We start from the raw sequence: 14,177 nt of genomic DNA, 5'->3' as shown, positions 1-14,177 counted from the left end.
CCAGCTGGAAATGAAAATGGCATTCTGTTAAATTCATGGGTGGGCATCTTGCCGTTCTCTTTTAAAAGTTGACCCAGATCTTTTAAAAATCATAAATTAAATGATCTATCACCTTTTTATTGAGGTCTCCAAAAAGCTGAGCGGAGTCATCCCCATCTCCTGTCATTCTAGGGGACATAATATCAGGCTATATTTAACTTACCCCTAGGGCCACACTGATGAGAAGAAACATGCTCTCCAAGGCCTTTCTAACATTCATCTACAATGTAACTTGTTTGTTTCTTCTGTTGAAAATGTCAAATGTCACCCAAGTTCTTCCACTTTCCTCTTATCTTTTGACATGTTGTTTGATGTGTGCATGAGCGTGTAGGGTACATTAATGAAGGAAGTTGTGCTCCAAAGAATTAACAGCATGAATGTAAAGTTGTATTGAAGAAGGATTTCTTCTGATGTTTTGGCCATTGAAAGAAATGCTTTATAAAAGAATAATTGAAATGAGCAACTAAGGAGACCTATTAGGTCATAAAGCCTATCTTCCTGCTAGTGTAGGATTGTGTCCTGCGGCATAGTCTTCACTGTTTTTGTCCAGCCCATTTGTAAATGTCTTAGCAATGGGATTTCCATCACTTCTTTTGGAGGCATTTTGTGATGGTTCTCAGGAAGCTCAGGACCTTGTTACCCCCATATCCTCCAGCAAGAGGGAGACTTGCTTGTGCTTAACTGGGTGTCAGCTCCCTGAAACCATCAGTTTATTAGCCACCCAAGCAATATCCTCTGGATTATGTCAGGCCTTACTTTGTCTTTCAGGTTAATAATAGGGTTACCTCAGTCCCTGAGCCCTTTGAAATGTTCCTCTGTAGCTTGTTTGATTCACCTATAGAACATCACTGCACTGAGATAAATTTATAGTGAAAACAATCATAGGTTTATTTTCCAAGGCTAAGATTTAAGAGATAATGAGTAAGGATAATGATTACCTCCTTGGCGTTTTGGTGTTTACAGCTTTCAACTATTTGCAGGCAGTTAATCTGTTCCCCTCTTAGTTATTGCTTAGCCACATTATACAGATTTAGGGTTGTTGTTTTTTTAATCTGCATTCCTAAATTAATCCCATCAGCCTCTCTTTAAATCTGCTTGGATCCATCTGTGAAATTACTCTTTTAAAAACATTGAAGACTGTCCATTTTACTCCAGTGCCACATACAGTCTGACAGGTTTCAGAGTAGCAGCCGTGTTAGTCTGTATCTGCAAAAAGAACAGGAGTACTTGTGGCACCTTAGAGACTAACACATTTATTAGAGCATAAGCTTTCGTGGGCTACAAACCACTTCATCTGATGCATAGCTTATAGTCTATGTAACTGATTGCAGACAACAGCAGTGAGAACAGACCTGGCAGATATTAAGATGCCTGGCACTAATTCAGCAACTTGGACAGTGACCAGTGTTCTTCCACCTCAAGGCAGACCAGTGAAAAATGTCCCCAAACAAGTCCATGAATAGTTAAGCATTTATCTGGTGCCTCTAGGACACCTAATGTTCATTTTCTCCATGAACTCTGCTTTCAGTAAACCAGTCCTTTGGCAATTATTTTAGCAAATATTTATTTTTGATTGTTCAGGTCTGATTAAATAAATGAAGAGAAAGCAGAACCTGATATTATTCCCCTATATATTCTATGACTGCGGTTCTCAACCTTTTAAATACTGGGTCCTTGCCCCCTTTGCAGGACTCCCACCCTATCTAGATGGCTTTCCCCACCCACTTTGCAATATTGGAAGGACAGGGTGGTCCAACTGCCTGACCGTCTGGTCATGACCTCAAGGCTGAGAACACATGTTCTAAGCATAACTGTAGATATCAAACTTTGTTAGGCTGGCACAGTGGATTATTGTTTGTTTTTTTATTTTGTGACATGGCTTCAAATGTAGATTGATAAACAAGGTGTTGAAACCTGAAGACCTAGCTGCATCCTTAGTAAGGCCCACCTTTCACTGAAATCAGTGGGCCCCCAAATCCTTACAGATTTCCTCCATATTTACTCAGTCAAAAACTCTCATTCATTCTGGTATTTAGCCAAAGAAAAACAGTTTGGCAAAATCAGTCCAGTCCTTAGTGAATGCTTACTCTACGCCACCAATCCACTGCACAGTTAACTGCTTCTCACAAGGAGGCAGCAAGCACTGAAAGATCAGGGAGTGTTGGAAGTCAGTGAATTAGGCACATGCGCAGAGCTGGGAGGAGTATGGCGGAGAGCTTTGGTAGTTCCTTCCAGCTCTTTGCCCTGTGATTAATCTTGTGCATGCCCTTGATAAGCAACAGGGGATATGTTGAAACGTAAATCCTGTCTCCAGACTGTGAGCATTCCTGAGCCCTAAGAAGCCCGTAGTGTTTCAGTATGTTGGATGCTGTGGGCAGCAGTTTCTGGAAACCATCTGACTTGTACTGATAAAGAAGTAGGTCTTTTTTACTTTTTTACTTTTTTTTTTTTACTCTTTTTTACTTTTCTTTAAGAAATATATATTCCTGGAAATCCCTGGCCTTAAGGCATAGACAGCTTGTTCTGAGAACTTTGATTTCCTTTTATTCTTCAGCAAAACACCTGAAGAGGCTAGGCTTTGATTTAAAAGAAGAGAAAGTGGAAAAACACATATTTTGGTTACAAGACAGCTAGATACAGACCTCCCCATGCTGCATTCATGAAATGAATTGTGTTGTGAATGCTCTGGGATTGTTTGGCGCTTCAGTGTTGAGGTACCTAGTACACAAGGCAGCACTGTTTTGCCTCAAGGGACCCGTTGCATTAATTTTGATGGAATAAATGGGCCCAAAGAGTCAAACATGTTAACATGACCCTTTCACTATCCAACCTTAAACAGCTTTAAACAAGGTTTTAGGTTTGATATACAGAGACCTTAGCCTGCTTAGTATGATGGCAGACACTCCATTAAAAATCTTTTTAGTCTTAAATTAAAGATAAAGGAAAAAGAAAAAAAAAACAGTTCAAGCATTAAAGTATTAAAGCATGTAAAGTATAAAGTAATGCTTTCATTTTAACAATAGGCTTTGTTTGTTTTCTCTGTAGCTATAAAGAGTTTTTAAGGAAACCATCCCCATGTAATAATCTCTAGATGGTATTAAAGATGGTAATAGTTGTTCATTTTGGGGAAAAGAAAAGTTAGTTGAGATGAGCTGGAGCTGTTTTTGCGGCTGCTGTTTTTAAAGTCCAATTCAACTTCCTAGAAGACAAAACAAGACAAACACACACAAGAGGGAGAGGAAAGAACAGCAAAGATGAAAAATACAGCTGCTGACTCTGGTGTTGATTCTCACTTGCAATCTCACTGCTGGAGAATCATTGACATGGCACATTTTCTATCAGCTACTCTGAGATCTGTCAAACTTGTACCAGAGTTGGGCTGTTTAGGGCATTGCTTTTGGTCTTTGGTCACAGGCTTACAGCAAAATATATAGTCTCTTCTGTCTAAGCCAGATTGTCATTAGAAGGAAAAAAGAGAGATAGGTAAGATGGGGAAGAAAAAGGACACATCAGGATCAGGAGACACCTGTAGGAACCCAAGTTTCCCATGCCAGATGGTGTTCAGGATTTAGCCAAAGACAGTGGAGTAGGCATTGTCACCTGGGTTCCTCCGTCTGGCCCAGTCTGGTGAGGACATCTCTCATGATCAGGATGACGAAGGCCCAATGGTGTTAGGGCAGATCCAAGATATGGTGGGGGTGACCGCCATGATGGTAAAGCTTGATTCTGTTTGACCTGTCTCCCAGACAGTAGTTGTAGCTTGCAGTCCCTCTTTCCCCTGCAGTGTTGTTTTTTTTTAAGAGTCCCAAAAGGCAGTGGTCGTGGAAGAGCCCATTCCCTCATTAGTTTGTTTATCAGTGAGGCCTCACTTCTAATGCATCAGTTTTGATCCATTGATTTCTAGTCCTGCAATTTTCCTGTTTAGCAGGGATGATCTTAACACTGTTCTTGAATTATATGGTGGGCTTTTTTTGTTTGGATTAATTCAGTCTTTCGGTCTTCCTTTTGCACCTTTTTCCCATCAACATTTTGTTATAGGTTATTGTGACACTTTTTATGAACTTTCACTCACTCCTTACAGTTAAGTGTGCAATTAGGGTAAATTTGTAGGCTCAGTTATTACAACAGACTTTATACGCAAGGCAGCAATGAAGCAGTTAATGAGTACTTTTACAAGTAATGTCAACTATACAGTACATTGGTTTTTAACCCTGTTAGTGTATGTCTCTCTCTTTCTCTTTCTCTCTAATGATTCTTTCTATCAATCTGGCCCTCATTAGGGTAGTATCTGAGCACCTGCTTTGACATTGGCTGTGTTCAAACTGAAGGGGGTTGTGTGTAGGGGAAATGATCCTGTACCTCTGATTGGGTTCATTCTGTTGTCTGGATATCACTTAATCATCCCTGCCATGACTGGCTTTTAACCTTGTCTCATAGGTACTTCTTGAAGGTTTTTTTTGTTTTGTTTTGTTTTTAATGGGAAGGAATTCATCAGATGGCACATAAGGGAGTGTATGTTCCAAACCTTCTCCCAGGAGGGCAATATCCCCTGATCATCCCAGAAAAGAGCTTCATTCTCCACCCACCACCATTAAAACTTACCTGGTTGAGGCATAGGACATTTCTGCAATGAGGAGAAGGGCTGAACTTCTACCATAGCAAATACAGACAGTGACATGTGATAGGACAGCCAGCCTGGCAGAACTTGACATTATCTCTTAACTGGAGAAAAGCCTGTTTTCTCACTGATCCCACCTTCTCTGCTAAAAGTAGCAAGAATAAACCTGCACCCCTCCCATAAAAGTCAAGCTTGTGGAGAAGTGAGATGATGGCAATTCACTAACTGCCACGATTGTTCTAAATTGCAAACAAATTGCACAATTTAAGTTGATTTCCACAGTGGGCGATAAGCACAACTCTGGGACCCCGGCTTTCCAAACTGTTGGTTTGGTTGCAATCACGCTGTCATCTTGACAGACAATTGATTTCTGACGATAATTTTACCATAATTCTCCAACTAGCACAATTGGACCTCATCTTGATCTGTGGAATATTGAAGATACAGAGATTAGATACCAACAGAAGGTCAAAAAACACAATCTTGTAGCTGTAAAATATGACTTGATGGGAAAAGTAACTAGCTTGCTTTCTTAGGAGAGCTGCTTGCAATAATGAGGGATGTTTTGATGTAATGATCTTCACTAGAAGTGGATGGCCTTGGTAATATGGTTCATTGCAATTACAGATGCACTGGGCTAGATGTTCTCTCCATTGCCTTCCAAGTCTATTGTGAAAGTGATAAACTGCATAAGTCCAGTCACACACTATACAGCCTAGTACTCTGGTTCTGCACTACGGTCAAGAATTCTCCTTAAATGGAAGGAACTAAGATTTAAAGTCAGTTTCCATAATGTGAGAGAGGTTTGGGGGTTTTTTTTGGTTTTTTTTAAGTCTTCATTTAATTAATAGTGTAAATGTTGTCAGAAACCTGGCATTTGCTCTTCTGCTCACTCCTGTCTAGCCTCTTATACTGCACCATCACACTGGTATCTGAGATCCTACATAATCAGCCATGGCCACCTTATCTGTATGGTATTAACTTGGGACGTTAACACTAGTTTACACACCAACCCAAACCCTTTACCGTCTGAGCTACGTTTTTGGTGAAATAAGCTGTGCCTCTAAGCTAAATGGCTTGGAAATATTTACAAAGCCAAGAAGTGTGTGTGTATATATGAACAGGTGACGTTCATGGCTTTTCCATGACTTTACCCACATATGCAAACTCTACTTTTCATGCAAAGACAGAAACTTGATCCCCTTTAGAAAATAGCCTATGCCATCAAATTTTACTAAAGACCTTTGCTGCTTCCAGATTTGTGTTTTGTTTTATGACAGGACTGATGTTGAGACTAAGATTAACTTCCTGTTAACCAACGTATTAGGGGAAGTGACTTGTTCCATGACCTTTGGATATTATTATCCCTTGTGCCGTGGGAGACCCAGGTTCGGGCATCACGTTTTGTCTCTTCCTTCTTCAGCTGGCCAGGGATGGGGCCATCACAGAAGCAATGGTTTCAGTGTCACACTCTAGCACCCCTAGTGGCTGAACCAGGAAAGATCCTGCGGGCTTCAAGTCAGGCTACCTGTCCATGATTAAAAAATGGGGTTGGAGATGTGGGGAGAAGGAATGGAATTACATGGAGAAAAGAGAGCTCTTGTTGAATAGGTGGCAAAAGCATTAATATAATTAATTGATAATAGTCATGTACTTGGGCCCAGAACCTCAAAGGTATTTAGGTGTCTAACTCCCACTGAAATCAATGGGAGTTACATATCTAATGTACCTTTAAGAATCTGAGCATTAGCTCTTACATCACGCTTTTTATTTGCAGGGCTCACAGTACTTTATATAGAAGGGTAGCATTATGCCCATTTAGCAGGTAGGGGAAATAAGGCACAGAGAGGGAAAGTGACTTACCTGAGGTCACACAACCGGTCTGTGATAGAGCCAGGCATGGAGTCCAGATCACCTAACTCTCAGCCCAGTGCCCTACCCCCATTTGCATGTCTTGGGTCCAATTTAGATACCGTTCACTACCACCAGGTAGGTGAAAGACTCTGGCAATAACACCTTGCTGAGGATGACTAGGTCAGGAAGCATGATTACGCTCCAGTGCCTGCCAGAAACCCTGAAGAAAAAGCAAACAATTCACTCGGGGGGGGAGGAAGGAAAATCGTCTCTGAAGCCAAGTAACGCAGAGTTCATCTTCACAAAAGTCTTCAGTTCTGTGACCATTTAGTGCCATGCAGCTGGCTTGTAGATTTATGAAGATTGTTTGTGCAAGCACGTGTAAAGTACTTACTGGTATCCTCCAGTGACACCAGCTCCTGCCATACAAGCTATATTCATCAACCACATTCTCAGTGTCCATGAGCACCACCAAGCCCTGTTGTACAGGAAAACAGAGCGGCTTGTGCCACATGGCTCCTGTTTAACACAACCACATAGGGAAGCTTGGAAGTTGTTCTTGGGTTTTGTGACCTTTAAAAGGATCTAGTGACTGAGGGCAAACCTTGAAGACCGTGCTCGGATTTTACTCAGGCAAAACTCCCACCCAGTTTGAGATGAATAGGATTTCAGGGTTTGGCCCAGAGAAGAGAGAACAAATGAATAACATCCTCCAAAAGCCAATTGGCAAGAGGCATTATGAGTGGGTGAAGATGATCAGAAGAAGCAGCAGCTGTTCACTGCAGGGTGAAAGTTTCCCTCCCACCCACACCAGCTTGACTTGCTAAGTGGCAGCTAAAGGGAATAAACTCAAGTGTAGTATTTGCTGAGTGTGAAACCAAAAGTGGGAGAAATCTTTAGGTTGGTCCAAGGTGGGTATAATGGGGTGACTCTGATCAAAAGAACATCTAGGCTGAATGTCATGAAATGCTTCCTGATTCTGAGAGGTGGTATGCTGTGCAACTATGTCCCTAAGAGAAGATATGGGAGCCCCATTGCATGGGTCATAGAATCGTAGAAGATTAGGTTGGAAGAGACCTCGGGAGGTCATCTAGTCCAACCCCCTGCTCAAAGCAGGACCAGCACCAACTAAATCATCCCAGCCAGGACTTTATCAAACCGGCCCTTAAAAACCTCTAAGGATGGAGATTTCACCACTTCCCTAGGTAACCCATTCCAGTGCTTCACCACCCTCTACTGAAATAGTGTTTCCTAATATCCAACCTAGACCTCCCCCCCTGCAACTTGAGACCTTTACTCCTTGTTCTGTCATCTGCCACCACTGAGAACAGCCTAGCTCCATCCTCTTTGGAAACCCCTTCAGGTAGTTGAAGGCTGCTATCAAATCCCCCCTTGCTCTTCTCTTCTGCAGACTAAATAACCCCAGTTCCCTCAGCCTCTCCTCATAAGTCATGTGCCCCACCCCCCTAACCGTTTTCGTTGCCCTCCGCTGGACTCTCTCGAATTTGTGCATGTCCCTTCTGTAGTGAGGGGACCAAAGCTGAATGCAGTACTCCAGGTGTGGCCTCACCAGTGCTGAATAGAGGGGAATAATCACTTCCCTCGGTCTGCTCACAATGCTCCTACTAATACAGCCCAATATGCAGTTGACTCATATCCAGCTTCTCATCCACTGTAATCCCCAGGTCCTTTTCTGCAGAAATGCTGCTTAGCAAGTTGGTCCCCAGCCTGTAACGGTGCATGGGATTCTTCCTTCCTAAGTGCAGGACTCTGCACTTGTCCTTGTGGAACTTCATCAGATTTGTTTTGTCCCAATCCTCCAATTTGTCTAGGTCACTCTGGACCCTATCCCTAGCCTCCATCTTATCTACCTCTCCCCACAGCTTAGTGTCATTTGCGAACTTGCTGAGGGTGCAATTCATCCAGATCATTAATAGAGATGCTGAACAAAACTGGCCCCAGGACCGACCCTTGGGGCACTCCGCTTGATACCAACTGCCAACTAGACATCAAGCCGTTGATCACTATCTGTTGAGCCCAACGATCTAGCCAGTGTTCTATCCACCTTATAGTCCATTCATCCAATCCATACTTTTTTTAACTTGCTGGCAAGAATACTGTTGGAAACCATATCAAAAGCTTTGCTAAAGTCAAGATATCACATCCACCACTTTCCCCATACCCACAGAGCCAGTTATCTCATCATAGAAGGCAATCAGGTTGGTCAGGCATGACTTGCCCTTGGTGAATCCATGTTGACTATTCCTGATCACCCTCCTCTCCTCCAAGTGCTTCAGAATGGATTCCTTGAGGACTTGCTCCATGATTTTGCCAGGGACTGAAGTGAGGCTGACCGGTCTGTAGTTCCCCGGATTCTCTTTCTTCCCTTTTTTTAAATATGGGCACTATATTTACCTTTTTCCAATCGCCTGGGACCTCCCCTGATCGCCACGAATTTTCAAAGATGATGGCCAATGGCTCTGCAATCACATCAGCCAGCTCCCTCAGCACCCTTGGATGCATTAGATCTGGACCCATGGACTTGTGCATGTCCAGCTTTTCTAATAGTCCTTAACCTGTTCTTTCACCACGGAGAGCTGCTTACCTCCTTCTCATACTGTGTTGCAGCAGTCTGGGAGCTGACCTTGTCTGTGAAGAGTGAGGCAAATAAAGCATTGAGTACATTAGCTTTTTCCACATCATCTGTCACTATGTTGCCTCCCCCATTCAGTAAGGGTCCCACACTTTCCCTGACCACCACCTTGTTGCTAACATACCTGTAGAAACTCTTGTTACCCTTCATATTCCTTGCTAGCTGCAACTCCAATTGTGCCTTGGCCTTCCTGATTACACCCCTGCATACTCTAGCAATATTTTTATACCCTTCCCCAGTCATCGGTCCAAATTTCCACTTCTTGTAAGCTTCCTTTTTGAGTTTAAGCTCACTAAAGATTTCACTGTTAAGCCAAGCTGGTCGCCTGCCATATTTGCTATTCTTTCTTCACATCGAGTCATTTACAAATAGATGGAACAAAACATGGGAGAATATAGGAGCCAGGAGGACAGTAGGTAATCCAAGAGTTGTTTTCTATTTCTTACGTATGATTTGATTCCTCCCATCTCTTTCCTTGTCTGAAAGTTATCCTTCTCCTATTTAAGAAAAAAAAATCTGCCATGGCTTTTGAACTGTGTGTGTAAGTTTAGAGGGATGTCGTTTTCCTGTACTTAACTAGAAGTAGACCCAAACGAAAACCTCACATCATCATGGATGGTAACATATATCAGACGGTCGTTGGGTCAGTTATTGGTGGAGATTGACAACATTTCTCTGGGTGCCAGCATCTCTCATAGAAGTGATTATGAGGGCTACGAAACCATCCCCTTATGCTGGCAGTCATGCCACTAGACATCCTGTTTCTAGCCTTCCACCTTGGAGAAAGGCTATTGAGGTTGTGACAGTGCAGCTCTGGCTTTATCTGGAATCCTTAGATTCTCTTGTCCCCCTTAAATCTGGGTGGGGCACAGAAGTTATGCTGATCTTGCTGGATGGTGTCATCTGGCAGCAGACAAAGGTAAATGTCAGATCCAAACAAATCAGGAAGGACACATCTGCCTTGGATATAGCAGACCATAGTATGTTGTTGATGCATCTGCAGATCCTGGCAGGGGAAGATGGAGTTGCTCTCTTCTGGCAGAGATCCCAAGGGCTCTTATGTGGAGCACTACGGGAATTTTTCGTGTTCATTGTGCACGTGAGGCTGCTGTGAGACCAAAGGATATAAGTGATACAGTGTCACCAATATGCTGATGACACACCGCTCTAATCTTCATCCTGTTGGATCTTCGGCTGCTCTTAGACACCATAGAATCCACTGGTCACCAAGTGTACTTTTTCCACCACTGCTTGCCTGGAAGGCTTTAGCCTTTCCTGTCTGAGCTGTGGTTCACACCTCAGATTTCCGGGGGGGCTCTCATATGCAGATGAGATGTCTGCTACCTTGGATTGCTCCAAGTAGGACTCCCCTTGAAGGACACTCAGCAACTTTCACGAGCGCAGAATGCAGCTGCACACTTACTTACAGGAGTTTCTCTCATGCAGCGTATTAAACCAGTGTTTCATACACTGCACTGGCCTCCAGTTTGGGTCTAGGTTCAATAGAAGGTGCTCACTTTGATCCATGAACGTTCTAGATGGTTTGGATCCTGGTTACCTTAGAGACCATCTCTCTATGCCTCATCCAAACAGATAAGAGCAGCCAGGGCAGTGTCACTGAAAGTTCCCAGATTGTGAGATGATGCCAGGAGATATTAAGCGTGGGAGGGTCCCACAGCTCTGGCATTTATTTCTCTAACTGGTCTGACAGAGCACAAGTGTATTGATCTTCAGGCCACCTTGCAATTTATTCTCTGATGCAATCTATTCTTTGAGGCCACACTCGAGTGGTGGAATGGGAGTTGCTGTAAATTGGGCAGCTCTTCTGAATTGAGATTGTTCATTTAACTTGTCTTCATTTTTTGTTTTTTGTACATAAATCCAGGGATCAGCTTGGGTGCATTTTATACACTGAAACAAGGGAATACATAAATACAATTAACCACTGATTTGTGGGAAGCAGCTTGGACAGATAATACATGACTGCCTGTTTTGTCCAGTGTCCTGTTAGGAACAGGCAGCATGTGGATGTGGCCCTGGATCAGTTAAGGAAATATCTCTCATAAATTGGGACGACAGAGGCCAGTTGTCTAAAAACATAATGAAATTGGGCTTAAGTTTGATGGCACGCTTCAAAGATATCAGTGATCAAACGATTGAGGGTGCTGGTGGTGAGATGCAAAAAGGGAGGCGGAGGAAGGCAGTAAGAGGCAATGAGAAAGCAGCTTCAGAGCTGGGAAGCAGGAACTGATGCATATACAGAGGTATAAACCAGGCTACTTAGCTGGAGGTACATGGAATTGGAGAAGGGTTGAAACAAATAGCAGGATGTGTTTGCACGCACTAGAAAGCAAACAGCGTGTGGGGAAATGAGGAACGATAAAACATGCAGAAAGACAATATTAGGAATGCAGCAAGAAAATCCCTGGGTAATGGAGCCTGTTGTTTGTAATATAAATTTAAATGCGGTGTACAGTGGCAGGCCAGTCTTAAATGATCAGACTGTCATCCTGTGGCTGGTGGGCAAGAACTGCGGAGTGGAGTCGAATTCATATTTGTAATATGTTGATTTTGTGTGTTTTATTTTAGCACGTGTTTTCTCTTCCTTTTTTGAGAGGGTGGGGTGTGGTTCCCCCCGGTTTTGTGCTGATAGAAGGTGCCATGGTGAGAGCTCTGGGGAGTGAAGTATGTAGTGCAGCATTAGTCACAGCAGCGCAAGCTTCCCTCATCCTGCTCCCTGCTGATGATGTTTCTCTAGCTTCACCTGGAGGCACTCTGCTGGGAGAGGGTAGTTGCAACTCAAATGTGCCAGCAAGGGGGCTTGTTAGTACCAGTTCCAGTACTGCCAATGCTGAGCATTCAAAAATCGTGAGACTGGCTTAAACATTGCGAGATTTTTATATCATCTAATCTAATCTTTTTTTTATTTGCAGTCAGGTTTCTGAGCGTTCAAGGTGCACTTGGGTCATGTTTCAATCTTTTCTCTGCAACCAAGAGGGGTAGAAACTTACCTTTTTTAAAATGTAAGCTGAGAGTCTCACATATTCGTATGACTCTAGGAGATGGGGTTTAAGAAAAACACCGAAATATCATAAGAGTTGAGATAAAATCACGGGAGTTGGCAACACTGCAATTAGGATGGTAGCTTTTGTGATGCATGGACCTATCACACAGCAGCTAGACTGAAAACCGGCAATTCATGTTACCTAAGCCCTGTAATAGCCATCAGAGGACTATGCCTCTTTTGTTCACACCAACCTTGCATTGATTTTGAACTGATGACTTAACAGATGTAAGGCTCCAGAATCCATCAACTGTACTTAATCCTCCTTTCTATATAATGATGATTTACTTTGCACTTACAGTGTACAGCACCTTATGTACAAAATCTCCAAGTACTTTATAAAGCTGTATTTAATGGAGGTGAGTAAGTATATTTATCCCCATCTTAGTGGAGAGGCAATGGGGCAAATGAGACAGAGAGGTAAGTACGCCTTGCCCAAGGTTGCATGTCAAGACAATGGCAGCACCAAAGTGAGAACCGAGGAGTCCTGACTCCCCAATTTCATGTTCTTGGTGGTGTAATATACTTCCTGTCCTATAATACTTAGCAGTGATGTAGCACTGTGCAAACATTAACTAATTAGTCCTCAGCACATCCCTCTGAAGTAAATAAGTATGAGGATCACTATTTTACAGATAGGGAAACCAAGGCACAGAGCAATTAAATCATCTTACCCAATGCCATACAGGGAGTCAGGACTAAACCTAAATTCCTAAGCCCTTGCTCAGGTTTCTAGGCTACACTGTTTGTCTCTCTCTGTTTCTTTTGATTGTTTGTTTGTTTTGCTTTATACTACAATTCAAGGAAAACTGTATGTGCTGCCAGTTGTCTAGGTGACCACTCCAACTGTAGTGACATTTCGGAGGCAAGAAGGCTGTGCAGACTAGTGGAGAGGGCACTAGATTAGGACTCAGGACAGCTGGGTTCTTTTCCCAGGTCTGCCACTGTCTTACTGGGAGACCTTGGGCAAGTCACTTAAGCAATCTGTGCCTCTCTTTCCTCACTTGTAAAATGGGGATAATTATACTTGCCTCTTTTTTGTAAAGTGCTTAGAGATCTATGGACGAAAAGCACTAGATAACAGCTAGGTGGTGGTATTATTCAGAACTTCTCATTTCCCCTTCCGATGTGATGCCACATCACTGTGTAAAATGCAATAGCATAAACATATGTGAAATGGTCATCAGCTTTAAGAATAAGTTATTCAGGTGTTTGAAATATAGGAGATGAGAGTTCCTCTAGAAAGCCAGGGGAGTCTTGTTATTAGGGTAGTACCTAAGAATCAGAAAGTGGAACTGACTATAAACAAAAGATGATATTCACCAGTCTAGTTTCTTCATCTAAACTGAGTGAAAGGCAGATACATAAATATATAAACTGCATTAGTGGTGAAAAGATTGTGAGTATTTAAAGGTTTTTTTCAGGATGAACAAAGACTTGAGAAGCCTTTGGTCCACTGATGGGGTACAGGGCTGAGAGTCAGGAGACTTGTGTTCTATTCTCTGCTCTCCCACTGATATACTGTGTGATCTTGAACTAGTAATTATTTAGGACACACTTCTAGACATGTACGCTAATTTTTGGTGCTTTGGTTCTTGGGTGCTAATGGTGAGACACTTAAGTGTCTCACGTTTAGTATTCAAAAACCTAAGGCAACTACTTCTGAAAATGTTGCCTTAACCTCCCTGTGGCTTGTTTTTCCCATCACTAGAATGGGGATAATAATACTGACCTGTCTTTCTAAGGTTCTTTGAGAGCTATGGATAAAATGAAGCTATAGAAAGTAAGAAAACTCCTCTAACGTATGTATTATTTTTCTTACAGTGCCTATTTAAAACTTTTTTTATACATTAGCAAAGGAAAACTGTAATGCCGTTTGTGGAAAAGAACAAATACAGCCTTTGAGAAACTCTGTTGGCGTTCCCCACAGGGGTTAGCCCTGGGTTAAG

The 14,177-nt window shown here is 42.6% G+C and overlaps 1 protein-coding gene across 7 annotated transcripts in view; it reads left to right on the top strand.

The window, feature by feature from the left end:
- The window catches only part of LRFN2 (leucine rich repeat and fibronectin type III domain containing 2), a 228,792-nt gene that overhangs the window by 127,078 nt on the left and 87,537 nt on the right, over window positions 1-14,177 (top strand). The window lies entirely within an intron of this gene.

The sequence above is a fragment of the Lepidochelys olivacea genome, assembly GCF_965140295.1.
Source record: "Lepidochelys olivacea isolate rLepOli2 genome assembly, chromosome: 3".
NCBI lineage: Eukaryota > Metazoa > Chordata > Testudines > Cheloniidae > Lepidochelys > Lepidochelys olivacea.
Note: the sequence above shows the minus strand (reverse complement) of the source record. Positions and strands in the feature narration are given on the sequence as shown.